Here is a 15,940-nt window from a genome sequence, read left to right as displayed (position 1 = left end):
GTGATCATTGCTTGTACAGCCCTCTCGCAGTGTCCGGAGCAAGTATGGTGGGTCTGACACACCGGTGTCAATGTGTTCTTTTTTCCATTTCCAGGAGTGTAGATTAGCTCGAAATATAGATCGGGAGAGGCACTTTCAGTTACTATCCAAAAGGACATTACAAATATAAGTAGTGGCTGCAAGTTAGCAATTTCCTCTAAGAAAAACAAAACAAAATGTTAATAAATGGAAGTGTTGTATATAGTTACTTTGACGTACTAAAAGGTGGTATGTATTAATAAACAGGTACTACGGGCTATTGTTTTTAATGTAATGTTACTTTTGTACATTTAAAAAATTCGACTTTATTTTGCTGTTAGTGATATACCGGTACATTATCTTGAATCGGTTGCTAAGCTCATTTTCAGTGTATTGCTACAGTTCGACGTATTTTCCAAAGCATGTTACTTTTGTACATTTAAAAAATTCGACTTTATTTTGCTGTTAGTGATATACCGGTACATTATCTTGAATCGGTTGCTAAGCTCATTTTCAGTGTATTGCTACAGTTCGACGTATTTTCCAAAGCACGCTCCTTAACGCATTGACGCTGTCAAACAACTCCATAGTACCGTTTTTAATAAAGCTCTTTAAAAAATTCGCGTGCCTTACTAGAGGTGAGATTTATATGACGCTCACCTAGCTCAGGGAAGTGTTGCGTATTTTCCTCTGAAAGATTGTTTTTGAGGAGCAGTTACGTTGGAAAGCTTTTATTGTGCCGGACATATTTCTGATGAGATTATTTTCTTTTTGGAGTTTCAGACTTAACTCATTTAGGAGAGCCATAATGTCTCTCAAAAGTACTAAATCAGCTACCCATTCAGGGTTATGCAAAAGTGGCTCCGGACGGTTCTTTGTCTACCAAAAACTGAGACGCGGCGCGGCTTAGTCGAAAGACTCTGGAAATCACCTTTCCTACGCTCAATCAGCGTGCCTCAGCATGGTGGCGAATATCTGGATACTCCTCTTTCGAACAAAATCAAACATTCTTTGAACTGACGATGAATGAGCCCATGAGTACAAGTATAGTTCACGTTACTTATCACTACATTGAACACGTGTTGAAGAGCCGCAACTTTTTCAGAAAGAGTTTTTTCCACAGTAGGCCAATAAATCCTACTGTTTCCCTGCCTGTCGTTACGGAAAACAGCTGTTCCCAAGTGATTCCTATTTCTTCAGGTATCATTTAGACCGCTTCTAAAATATCCTCCCCTGTAGCAGTGTCCTTCGTCGAAATCATAACCAGGAGCTCTTCCGTTACACGTAAGTCATCGTTCTAGTACCTCAAAGAGAAAAGAGAATATAGCATTTTCAGCCGTTAAACAGCTTCTAAAGCCGAACTGTAAACTCGATAACACATCGTGAGATATAAAACGATCGATTATTCTTACAGACACAGCCTTCTCAGTAACTTGAGCAAACCATGATAGCATAGAAATAAGTCTAAAACTGTCTACATGATCCCTTTCTCCCTTTTTATAAAGCGGCTTTACTACTGAGTACTTTAATCGTTCAGGAAACTGACCGTTACCAATGGAAAAATTACAAATATGACAAAATACAGGGCTAACATGTGCAGCACAGTACTTTAATATTATGCTAGGCAGTCCATCACATCCATGAGATTCCTTAGTCTTCAGTGATTTAATTATTGACTCAATCTCTTCGTTGTCTGTATCACAGAGGGGTATATCAGACATCAATCTCTGAAAGGCATTTGCCAAGAGATTTATATGATTCCATGTAGAAACTAAATTTTTATTTAATTCACCAGCAATGCTCAGAAAATGATTGTTAAAAGCTGTACATAGAGCTGATTATCAGTAACAGAAACATTTTTACTACGAACTGACTTTATCGTCGACCTTGTGCTGCTGACCAGACACCTCGTTCACAACTGACCATATGGTTTTAATGTTATCCTGTGAATTAGCTATTCTATTTGCATACCACATAATCTTTGCCTTCCTAATAACATTTATAAGCACCTTACAGTACTGTCTGTAACGGGCTACTGTAGCTTGATTGTGACTACTTCTAACATTTTCATGTAATTCCCACTTTGTTCTACATGATATCCTTATCCCGCTAGTCAGCCACCTGGGCTGCCTTTTACTGCTAGTGCCCCGTTTAGAACGTTCTAATGGAAAGCAACTCTCAAAGAGCACGAAAATGTGTTAAGGAAAGCATTATATTGACTATCCATGTTATCGGCACTTTAAAAATCCTGCCACTCTTGTTCCTTGACAAGGTTTAGAAAACCCTCTGTTGCTGTTGGATTAACTTTCATACATAGTTTGCAACTATATGTCACATTTGTTTGAGTACAAAAGCCTTTTAGTGTTAAAATTTGGGCATCGTGGTCCGAAAGGCAATTCACCCTTTTACTAACAGAATGCTCTTCTAGTAATGAAGAATGAATAAAAATATTGTGTATGGCTGTGCCACTGTTCCCCCGCACCCTATTTGGAAAAACACAGTCTGCATCAGATCATATGAATTTAGGAGATCTACCAACATCCTTTTTCTTGCACCAGCAAATACAAAATTTACATTGATGTACATTTCTGGTACTTCCTGTAAAGTGAATCAAGATTCCTCTCTAGTTTGAGCAGAAATTCTCTGAAGTCAGAGTTAGGGGACGTATAAACAACAACAATTAGAAGTTTAATTTCACTAAATTCAACTGCCCTTTCACAACATTCAAATATCTGTTCAGTGCGATGCCCTGATACGTCTATGGACTCAAATGGAATACTGTTTTCTACGCACTTAGCCACTCCCCCACTCCACAAGGAGCTCCTTGAAAAACAGCCAGCTAACGTGTATCCTGGTAAAGGAAGCCTCTGAATTGTCAAATTATTTATGTGGTGTTCCGATATACCAATAATTTCAGAGTCAACGTCTATAAGCAATTCACTAACTTTATCTCTAATACATCTAATATTTTGATGAAATATGATAATTCCTTCTCTACTTGGGAACATGACATCCTCTGAAGATGAGCCCTTAGTTAGAGGGACTTCTTTTAAGCAGGTCTACCTATCAGCTGACTTCAATCTAAAAAAAAGGTGCAGCTCTAACACCAGCTACTACAGGAATTTTTCCATGAATGATCCCACCACCAACCACTACACTGTCACCTATAAACTTTACCAGCCTTCCCTTCCCATACCTACTGAGGCGCAGACCATGCCTAGTGACACCCGATCTATTGATAGACTCAACTGGCACTACAGAAATGTGACCCATGCCCTCCGCCATTAACGCCCTGGCCCATGCCCTCTGCCATCAGCGCCCTCTCCAGTCCCATGTTAACGCACCTAACAGTCGCATTAAGATGAGGTCGATCATGGCGCCACCAGTTTGAGTAGCTATTTTTATCAGGTCACCACTTACATCATATTTCCCGTCCCTGTCAAGACTGTTCCCTGCTCCACCCAATATCACTACCTGATCCTCCGTAAAATTCCTATGCTGTCAGTCACCCTGCACTAGGCTTCTCAATGCTGGTGACCTGGTACTCACTCCCCAACACTTCCTGCAACTGCTAACTCACACCTCTACCGTGCGGACTACATAGCAGCAGAACCTTCTTCTTACAGTTAGACTTTGCAACTGACCTAGGCCTCTTAACTGCTGAGGACTGCTACATGTTCCCTACATCTACAGCTACAAGAGGCTCCTCTCTACTCAACTCTGATAGTTGGTCAAATCTATTGCATATACGCAAAGTATAACTGTCTGAATACCTCCTCCTCCTAGCTGCCTTCTAGCCAACTGCCAGTTCCCATTCCCCACCACCCTTCACTCTCCTCAACCTATGTAGTTACTCCTTTGCACGTTGTAACTGCACCTGAAGGGCACAGATCTTACTCTCCTGCTCCTCTGTCAACTTATTTCTACTACAGATTCTGCATTCCCAGGAGAGGATCTCGCTAGAACGCCCACTGACTTCCCCACTGTGTTCCCTCCAATGAAAATACTTTGAACAAATCCCATACCGTAACCACTACTTACAAACCTACGATAGAGCCCACACTTCTCACTCATGGTAAAATTTTACAGTTACTGAAAAAAACTATGCGTCTACGTTACCTAAGTTCAGTTACACCAGTAGAAGTATCTATAAAACTAACAATAGCGGTCTCGAAATTCTCTGTCTAATAAGAAAGCAACTACTTGTATTAATACCACTACACCACAGCTAATACCAATACCAACAAAATTTCACAAAATTATTAGCTAAAAAAAAATTTAAGCGGGCACTTGAATACTCAACGAAGTTAGAACACTGAAAGAAAATTTTAAGAAATATTTCACTAGAAACAATAAGAAACGTTATTTGAAAACTAAAGAATGAAATTTACTAAGTGACTTAAGCGCACAGAAATCTCTAAAAAACACAGCGAACGAAAGTTTCCAAAAATTTATTAAATCGTTATTTCGCCACAAACAGCACGATACACCGCTGAAAACTATTAAATTTAATAACTGTATATCAGTGCACAAGTAACTTTGTCAGTACTTAGCTTTATAACAGTAATGTAGTAGCTTATAACAGTAGTGTGACTGTTAGGCATTCACGTGCCTTATCTGCTTCAGGAAGAGATTTAAACACGAAAATGATGAGATATTATACATAAAGTATACATTTCAGAAACACAAACTATCCCACAATCTTATCAAATAAAAAAATTGCATTTTTGGGCCTTCGTGACGTCCAGGTCCTCTTAAACCCCATAAAATACGCGAACAAATTCCCCACTATATATAAAATATCATTGTCACCTGTATCTGATCGTGCTGGATAATGAGGGTACAACATTTAACAAAAACGTCTAAGTGTGATAACAAGCCGTTCGGTGTGGCCAAGCGGTTCTAGGCGGTTCAGTCTGGAACCGCGCGACCGTATGGTCGCAGGTTCGAATCATGCCTCGGGCATGGATGTGTGTGATGTCCTTAGGTTAGTTAGGTTTAAGTAGTTATAAGTTCTAGGTGACTGATGATCTCAGATGTTAAGTCCCAAGTGCTCAGAGCCATCTGAACCATATTTTTTGTGATGACAAAAATAGAACTGTGCGCCCAAACTTATCCCAGACACAAAACATCTAAGTAATTACCAAATGAACCGTATTATTATTACTGATATCTTTATTATCCACATTCGACATATTCACTCATAAAAAATTTTGTTTTCTGCGATAGGTGGCTTATGAAAATGGGCAAAGTCTGAAACTAGTCAGCCAATAAATAATTGCTAGCTTTGGTGTTAAACATTTAAAAATGTCTTATCGTCAGTATCTCATCAAAGTCTAATTGGAAATTAACAAGGAACGGTAGCAAGGAAGAAATCAAGGAACATACTACAACTCCATATGCATCGCTACGAAGTACTCACGATGAGAAGATTAAGCTCATCACAGAGCACACAGACTCGTTAGAGGAATCATTCTCCCCACGCTTTTTACACGAATGGAACGGTTAAAATTCCTGACGAGTAGAAGTTCTCTGTGTCATAGGCTTCACTGTGGTTTGCGGAATATTGATGGAGATATAAATGTAGAGGGAGTATTGCAGCAGCTGTAGTCAGCAATCTGTGGCTGACATCGGAAGTTTGTAAGATTCTTGTGAAAGCTCTCTCGCTTTTCGCAGATGCGACAAGTCCTACAACTCGGATGAAAATATGAATCTCGGCAGAATTTGGTAGCGTGGTGTGTGTGTGTGTGGGAGTTTGGGAGGAATGCGGCAGGCAGGTGGAGGCGGCTGGCGGCGGGCGGCGGCTAACGCTGTTTCCGTGTCGGCTGGCTTTCATATGCAGATGCGGTGTGTCGGTTGACTCACGCACTTAGCGTCCTAATGCGGGCCGATATTTTCCGCACGGTCGCCGTCGACGGCCGCTGCCGACGGCCGCCGCTCGGATTGTTTGAAGAAAGCCCGTGACGGAACTGCCAATGTTCCGGCGAGGGGAGCCGTCGCCAACAAAGCGACTTGTCCCTCCACGGCTGTCAGCGCCTAACAGCGCCTACCACCGCCTTTCTCGTAGCCCGCACGCGCGTTACGTTTTCACTTTTCGAATCCTCCCTCCGGCATACTGCATATCATCTAATAGGACCCGTGCTAGGTTCAGCACTCGATTATTATCGAGTGACCGACTTCCGGCACTCTCGAGCTTTTCGAGAGTTCCTCGTTTATGGTAAATAACTTGTATTACTCATCAGCTGTTTGATATCCACTTCACGATAAAAGCCTGTAATGGTCGCTAACTACTATTTGGATTAAATATTGGTTCTCAATACTGAATTAATTAGACTGCTGTAGTTTCTGTACGGTATCGGGGTTTTGATTTATTTACAGCATTGGTTCAAATGGCTCTGAGCACTATGGGACTTAACTTCTCAGGTCATCAGTTATAGATATGGTTCAAATGGCTCTGAGCACTATGGGACTCAACTGCTGAGGTCATTAGTCCCCTAGAACTTAGAACTAGTTAAACCTAACTAACCTAAGGACATCACAAACATCCATGCCCGAGGCAGGATTCGAACCTGCGACCGTAGCGGTCTTGCGGTTCCAGACTGCAGCGCCTTTAACCGCACGGCCACTTCGGCCGGCAGGTGATCAGTCCCCTAGAACTTAGAACTACTTAAACCTAACTAACCTAAGGACATCACGCACATCCATACCCGAGGCAGGATTCGAACCTGCAACCGTAGCGGTCGCGCGATCCCAGACTGTAGCGCCTAGAACCGCTCGGCCACTCCGGCCGGCTACAGCACTGGTGGGCAATCTTACTTCAGAGGTACAGACATCACAGCAATAACGTAATTATTCGTATACGTAAGTGGCACTAGCACTATCAAATTACTCCTGTGATTTCCGATCATAACTAGTTCGGTAATTCCATAAAAATGATGAGAAAAGAATTTATTGTACTTCATAGTTAGAGAAAAAAAGTGCCTACGATATCTACTGTTCATTCACACCGCAGTAGAATGCAAACTATTTCTCAGCTCCATACCAGATAGCCATTGCTTTCATTTTCAACACAGTGGCCGTAAATCATCGTTCCTTCTCTCATTTCACACTAAAACTTACTTAAATCACCTACGTTCGCTACAATGGTACACACTCGATCGCTACCTGCTAGATAGGCGTTATCAAATCAGACTGACTTATCCCCACGCTCCAAATCAGCAGGCGCCAAAATCACGTATACATCGACCTTGCGTCACCTGTGCTACAGCGATCATTAAGGGCATATTTAATACGAAGGAACAGTTTCTATATCTGAACCCTTACAAGCTTCGTCTGGTGTTGCAATGCGTCTTCAGCCACGAGCACCAATACTGGTCCTTTATATTTCGTAAGGCCATCTGTACTTACTTTATTTAATTATCAGTTTCTGTGGAAACACACAATCCAAAGCTACTTGGTAATGGTAGATACTTTGGACAATACGGATTACAAAAATCTGTAAACGAAAGAACTAAAAAATTAATAACACATAAAAAATTGTTAGAGAGCATATATACCGGGTGATCAAAAAGTCAGTATAAATTTGAAAACTGAATAAATCGCGGAATAATGTAGATAGAGAGGTACAAATTGACACACATGCTTGGAATGACATGGGGTTTTATTAGAACAAAAAAATACAAAAGTTCAAAAAATGTCCGACAAATGGCGCTTCATTTGATCAATATAGCAATAATTAGCATAACAAAGAAAGACAAAGCAAAGATGATGTTCTTTACTGGAAATGCTCAATATGTCCACCATCATTCCTCAACAATAGCTGTAGTCGAGGAATAATGTTCTGAACGGCCCTCTAAAGCATGTCCGGAGTTATGGTGAGGCATTGGCGTCGGATGTTGTCTTACAGCATCCCTAGAGATGTCGGTCGATTACGATACGCTTGTGACTTAGGTAACCCCAAAGCCAATAAGCGCACGGACTGAGGTCTGGGGACCTGGGAGGCCAAGCATGACGAAAGTGGCGGCTGAGCACACGATCATCACCAAACGATGCGCGCAAGAGACCTTTCACGGGTCCAGCAATACCCTTTTTTTTTTTTTTTTTTTTTTTTTTTTTTTTGTTCTAATACAGCCAAAGCCGGCCGGTGTGGCCGTGCGGTTCTAGGCGCTTCATTCTGGACCCGCGCGACCGCTACGGTCGCAGGTTCGAATCCTGCCTCGGGCATGGATGTGTGTGCTGTCCTTAGGTTAGTTAGGTTTAAGTAGTTCTAAGTTCTAGGGGACTGATGACCACAGATGTTAAGTCCCGTAGCGCTCAGAGCCATTTGAACCATTTTGGTTCTAATAAAACCCCATGTCAATTTTTACCTCTCTATCTACATTATTCCGTGGCTTATTAAGTTTTCAAATTTATACTGACTTTTTGATCACCCGGTATAAATAACTCATTACAGAGAAATGTTCTAAAGTAGTGAGAGGAACACTCCTGCTGAAAAGGAGTGTTTCACAAGGTAACCTATTAAACCTATGTTGAATACTAGGGTTTTATTATGTAACTTGTTCACTTCTGAGTGAAGTCTATTCAAAACAAAACCTGCTGCGTAGCACGTACTTAAGGAGGTCTTATCTAAGTGCATAACATTTTAATGAAGTGTTCACAAATGAATTTTTCTGATCCAGACAGGTGGCGTCGCTTTCTGTGCAGGAGGCTAAGCACGGATTGTGGGAGAGTGGTCCAGAATATGACCAGAGGCGTTAGTGACACAGCCGTATTTTAACTGTAATAACATTTATTTATCAGGATCAGTTTACAGAGTTACAAAGAGTCTCATCGTGTCGGACGGCGGCTGGGCATAAGCATTAGCCTCGAAGAGCTGCTGATGTGTCCCGTCAGTGAGTTGTGACATCAGAACGCAGGTCCGTGAACTGCTGCCGTGTGTGATGCAATTTTGATAGCCAGCAGTGTGATCCAGGATGCTGTGATGACTTGGTCATAGTCATCCACCATGGTTCAAATGGCTCTAAGCACTATGGGACATAACATCTGAGGTCATCAGTCCCCTAGACTTAGAACTACTTAAACCTAACTAACCTAAGGACATCACACACATCCATGCCCGAGTCAGGCCCGCAATGAAGCGCCTAGAACCGCTCGGCCACAACGGCCGGCCATCCACCACGGATCGATCGAGATTGCAACAAATGTTCACAAGTCGACGAGGGGGCTGTGTGAACACACAACATCTGGAAAGTGTAAAAGTGTAGGAATGACAGCTTGCGGATCATGTGTGGTTTGCTGTCAGAGGAGAGGACTGGTTACACACCTGTCGTGTACTCATCTGCAACGTCTCAGTAGGCAGCCACGACAGACTGTGGTGATAACTTCCATCAGGTTGACTGTTTCTTGGTGTTGAAGTGAGCAGGCGGGTAGCAGCTGGTCGTGGTTTCACCGAAATCCAATATCGGCATTCTCTCTGGTCTAAAGACACAAATAGATTGACGACATGACTTGATGTGACTTTAGGCTCTGAAGGCCTCATTATTTGAAGAGCCGAGCCTGGGCCTAAGACTCGGTGACTCTGGGTTCGTGACCGAATTTGCCCTCGTTTATAGGTGTCGTCAGTGCTCCCTGCCTTACTTTGGTAGTTCATTTATGATGCAGGTTCGCCGAGCTCGGATCTTCCTGCAACGTTTGACAATTGCAGTGGCGCACTGAAGTCATAGAGTGTTATTTCATACTCCTAGTCCAAGCATTCAGCGATGGCCTAATGTTACATTTGCAAAAATTGTTACCTGAAAATAAAATATGAGTGCGTAGTATATTAAATTTGAAATAGAGTTTCTTCTTCACGAAATGCGATCAGAGGTGCGAACATCCAAAACAGTCGGGAAAATTGCGAAAATTGTTTTCCTTAAATAAGTAAAAACCTGTAGGTACGATCGAAAAATATTAAATGGAAAAGTTGTTGGACTCAGAAAGATCTGTTGAACACTTTCTATAAATATTGATTCCCTTCTTGGTTTCGAGATATATCGAAAAACTCTTAAAATCGGGTTCTCTACTGGTCGTTAAAATTTGCGTTCTCATACATACCATTTACCGGAAGTGTAGACCACGGTAAGTCAAGAAAGTACTTGTTTTAAAAATTAAAAAAATATTATTTTAGAGATATACCGAATTTCTGAAAAAACAACGCTCCCTCAACTCTTCTCAGCTGATGGCACTACAGTAACGATTTTAGGCTTACTTTGTTCACTAAGAGTTGTTCTACCAAGAAATTAAATAAATTTTACAGTTTTATTAATTGTATGAATCGGAACATGACTTCGAAAAACTTACACTTTTGTTGGATTTTCAACTATCTCAATATATATTTTTTGAAAGTAACTTTTAAAGAAAGACATTTCTGACATTTGTTTCGCCAAAAAAATATTTGTGGTCTTCTGGAGCATAGAAAAAACTTTTATAACATTCTAGTGGATCCAACTAACATTTTACAGCCATTTTCTTAATGTTAAATACTTATATTTCCAAGAAAAAATCAATTCACATGATAAAAATGCATGTGTGTATTTACGTATGTGTGTTCCTAAAGCATTGGACTGTTTAAAAAAAAATGGTAAAAAATATCCCCTACCGTCAGGCGAGAGTCGCTGTGGGGGGGAAGAACCGCCTACCTATCGAAGTTCACGAGATATGACGTGGTAAACAATGGGTTGTGTTGTTTGGGGGAGGAGACCTGACAGCGAGGTCATCGGTCTCATCGGACAGGGAAGGAAGTCAGCCGTGCCCTTTCGAAGGAACCATCCCGGCATTTGCTTGGAGCGATTTAGGGAAATCACGGAAAACTTAAATCATGATGGCCGGACACAGGTACGAATGCGAGTCCAGTGTGCTAGCCACTGCACCACCTCGCTCGGTCGTAAACAATGGGATGCGTGTGAAACTCCTGCATCATGAATGATGTTTAACATTATAATTTCTGCGCTAGTAACTCTAATTGCAATAAATTTCGCAGACAATATAGACATCGCAGTGAAATTCAGCTACGAAATTATATTATGATAACACACATAATTTAGGAGATATGACGTCACAAACACTGAGATGTGTTGCCTTGTGCATGACGTTCATTGTTACTAGCTCTATTCGCTACACATTTTGCAGATAGTATCAATAAATGCCGCTGGATGAACTTACAAAATTATATCATTGTATCACTGAGGTCAGGAAATGTAACGTCATAAACACTCAGTTGGGAGAGAAACTGCCTCATTATGTGTGACGTCTAAATTTTCTACTTGTTTGTCACTAATTATGTTCGCAGAAAGTATCCGCATATGCCGCTAAATGCACATGGTTCAAGAGATATGACGTCACAAACACTAATATGTACGAAAATATGCCTCACCATCCATGGAGTTTTAATACAATTATTCTTTACGACTAAGACACTCCTACAGTCGAGTCAACTTACGGAAATCCCGACACTTGACAGTACTTTTGACAGCTTTCAACTGAGAAACGCCAACGGTTGCAGGCGAAATCGACAGCTGTCCTTAGAGCTATGAAGAGATCTTGGCATAGAGATGTTTACAAAATCACGTGTTGACAAGTTAAGCAGTTGCGCCCAGCCTAAAGAAACTGTTTCATAATTTCATATGTGTTTTCACGAACACATATAAATGACATTTTTTCGATATTACAATACATTTTTTGTTTTCGTTTCTAATATAAAGTTGGGAAAATGAATACGCGGGTAATGCCAGGTTGTTGGGTAGTACTAGCATAATATTGTGTAACAAAGTAAAGTGGGAAACAGGGACAGCGCCAGCCAGAGTGGGTGGCAAACTCGTTCATCCTTGGGAACTAGTTTTTTGGGAACCGTTCGTTTTTACTCGTTCAACGTTCATTTGTGCATGGTATGTGGTTCTTATGAAAAACTGAAAATTAGTAGCATAGGTGACTGAAGATTGAAGGCGCCAAGAGGATGCCCTTGCCTCCCCTCGGGAGTACAGAGTTTTTACTCATTGAATTCTCACGCACTTGTAGAAGTAATTTTCGTGATTCTGCAAAACCTCTCGTTTAGTAAAATATAGCGTTATGTGGCTGATCGCAGTGAAATAATTTAAGGTGGCGCGCGAAAAACCGGCCTCGAGTAATGACTGCTCGTCGGTTACGCACAATTTGTTGTCCGCTACGAGCAGAATAGATAAATGTGTAATAATTAGGCAGTTAAGAAATAACAAATAAGCTAAACAAACAACTATTTCGAAACATTAGATGACGATTGGTGGGCGACAATGAGCAGTCTAGTACTCGGGGCCGATTTTTCGTGCGCAACCCTCCACCACTGAAATAATATTGAAGAAGATATCGTATTCTCTTTACAAAATGCGACACCAGACACTCGATTATGGAGCGCGGGCCTCATTCTATTGTAAGTCGGTCTGCCTTCCATAACAATGAACATGCTGTTTTATTTTGGATAAAAAAAAGACGGAAAATGGCCACTCGTCCGTGCCGTGCCGACTTCCTTTGTATGTATAATAACAAAAAAACTTGACTTTTTATAAGTATGTCTTCTGCTGTTTATCGATATAGTGAAGGACGCTGATATGCGGTTTTGTTACCTGAAAAGGTGTATGTATTACATACCACGCAATTTTTATGTAATTTACGTAATTATAAAATACATTTTAATTACTGGTCGTGGGCGCTGAATAGAATACGAAAAGACCCAAAGTCCATTGTTCAAAAATGGTTTGTAACAGATCTAGAATGGGAGTGCGCAGCGAACGAACAGAACAACTACACTACACTGTACAAACTGGTCGCAGTCGGCAGTGGAACTGCGACGAGTGGCGCGAAGAAGGAAGAGTTCGGCCGAGCGAGACCGAGACAGAGACAGACAGGAACAGGACCGAGGCTGGAACAAGAACGGCCGACGTGCCATTGCGGGAACGAGACCGACCGTTTCCATTTTCCCAGGAACTATTCCCTAGAATACGTTCCTCGCTCCTTCAGTTCATCTTGGTGAACTGTTCCTTTGGATCCGTTAGTTTGCGAACGACCCATCTCTATCCCAGATACTGGAATACGGGATCAAATCTTAATGCACTCTGATCCATCACTTCCCCAAGTACTGAAAATCTTAGAGCAATATAATTTGGGTGCCATAGCATGTACCCGATTTGTCGGGTCGAGTCGCCTCTTGTTCGCGATCACACCAATCGGCCACAACAGTGAGCGCATACACAGGCGCCCGGGCAGCAACATAGACAGGTAAACAGACCGGTGAACTTAGTGAAGTTTTGCTCTAATTGTTTTCCTCACCATAAATGACATGATTGCCCATCACGTAATGCAGCGTGTTACACGTGTGGAAAAAAAGGCCATGTCCAAGCAGTTTGTTTGCAACGGCACAAAAACGCTGATTTTGCCCACTGCCACAAAAAACAGGCTTGTGCAAATGCAGTGAACGCTGTGTTTCAAAAATCTACAACAGGTTCTGGCAAAAGTTTGATTAAGTGCCTCCTTCTCGCCCTAGTGCTAAGCAACGACGTTCTTACAAACTATCTGTTTCATTACGAGTTGCTGACCGTTGTGAGAACTTTCAGTTAAACACAGGTGCCTCAGTAACTTTGCTTAATCGTGCCACGTACGAATAGTTAGGCTCACCACGCCTCTGTAAATCTAGCAAGCAACTTACTGCTTACAACGGACGAGAGATTGCAGTACTTGGACAGTGCAGTTTGCCTGCCACTTACAAATCTCGCACTAGGACAGTGAATTTTACTGTGCTGAAATCAAAAGCCAGTGAGAACATGTTCGGTTTAGATGCCTTTGATTTGTTTGGAATTAGCATCCAAGACTATGTACTTTCAGCGTCTGCTCTTGAACGAAAAGACGGAGAAGCTAGCTCGCTTAAAGAATATCCTGAACTATTTTCAGAAGGAATGGGAAAAGCTAATAACTTTGTAGCGCATGTCACATTGAAAGATAATGCACAGCGTAAGTTCTTCCGGGCCAGCCCCATTCCAATTGCTTTAAGAGACGAAGTAGCCAGTGAACTGAAAGAATTGCAAGATAATGGTGTAATTGCTCCCATTAAGCTAGTCAATGGGCAAGTCCTCTTGTTTTGTTGCCTAAGCTTTCTGGTCGCATTCGCATTTGTGTTGACTTCAAGTCTACAGTGAACCCACAGACAGTAGTTGACGCTTATCCGTTACCTCGCGCTGAGGAACTCATGGACAGGCTTAGTGCAGGACGTTACTTTTATAAGATAGATTTACGCTATGCTTACTTGCAAATTCCATTGGATGAAGAATCACAGAAAGTGTTTGTTGTAAACACACACTTAGGACTGTTCTAGTATTTGCGTTTGCTCTTCGGCAGTGCTCCCGCACGCACCATTTTTCAGCGCTACTTGGAACAGCTGACTGCAAAAGTGCGATTTTATTCAAACTACCTTGACGATATTTTCGTCTCAGGTCGTACACCGGGGGAGCACATTGCCAATTTGCGTACTCCTTTTCGAGTGTTGTCAGAACCAGGACTCAAGTGTCGTATCGAAAAGTATGACTTTTTTTCAAACGGGACTACAGTAAAATATCAGCGCACACTCCGCTGCAGAGTGAAAATCTCATTCTGTAAACCTCCCCCAGGCTGTGGCTAAGCCATGTCTCCGCAATATCCTTTCTTTCAGGAGTGCTAGTTCTGCAAGGTTCGCAGGAGAGCTTCTGTAAAGTTTGAAAGGTAGGAGACGAGATACTGGCAGAAGTAAAGCTGTGAGTACCGGGCGTGAGTCGTGCTTCGGTAGCTCAGATGGACAGTCGGCTCGCAGCCGTGCTAGCGTGCGGAGCTGCTCCGCGCGCCGTGTGACGCTCCGCTCCTGGCGGTGTTTACTTCCGCGTCGCGGTGTTTGTGTCTATCGAGTCCAGTACTAACGTACACCATGGCGCACTCGTACCGCCGTGCAACGATCAAAGTAACGTTTCAGGCCGAACATCCACGACCCAGAGCTTTCGAAGTCTAACAGTTCATACGTGAGGATCTACGTTTGAAACCCCAGGACGTAATCGGCATACATTTTTCCATCACTGGAAGTGTTGTCTACATCAAGATGTCGACTGAGGAAATTTGCAATGACATAATTCACCGTCATGCCACCGGACTGAAATTTGAACACTCTGATGGACATATGGGTGCTGTGATAGTCGCCCATGCTGGATTCGGTCTCCGGACATTGCGGGTGTTTGAACTCCCGTTCGAGGTGCCTCAGGATGTGGTCATTGCCGCTTTCCAACCATATGGCACCGTCTTGGGTCACGTCGCGGAGAAGTGGCAAACATTTACGACCTACCCCGTATTAAATGGCGTCAGGGAAATAAAAATTGAGCTGACGAAACATGTCCCATCGTACCTGCTGATTGGCGGTGTGAGGGCCATCGTCATGTATGATGGACAGCCACGAACGTGCGCAGGATGTGGCCAGGAGGGACATGTACGTTCCGAATGCTTACACCGCCGTTTAATCCAGACGCCGTTACGTGAAGAGACCCAGGCTTCGACGGTCACGTCCTTACCCATCACCTACGCCAAGGTTGCACAGGACCCCGTCGTACCAATCTCGATTGCGCCAGCAGCATCGTCAACGCCACCCGCCGCAGCACAACGCGCCGAGGACACAAGCACGGCGTCACCTCCAGTGCTCGCTTCAGGACCGTCCGGTTTGCAGACCGAAACCGAAGTTCCTGTTGGAACCATGGACGTCGACCTCGGTGTCGTGCCGACGTCTGCCTTTGTCCAGACGGGTTCGGCGTCAGACGACGGGCGACCACATTCTGATTCAGAAGGCCACATCAGAAAACAGCGGTCGCCTCGCAAACACAGGAAACGACGACGAACGCCTTCCGATGAC

Source organism: Schistocerca serialis, chromosome 3 (genome assembly GCF_023864345.2).
Source record: "Schistocerca serialis cubense isolate TAMUIC-IGC-003099 chromosome 3, iqSchSeri2.2, whole genome shotgun sequence".
Lineage (NCBI taxonomy): Eukaryota > Metazoa > Arthropoda > Insecta > Orthoptera > Acrididae > Schistocerca > Schistocerca serialis.
The sequence above is the reverse complement of the archived record's forward strand: the minus strand, read 5'-3'. Positions refer to the sequence as shown.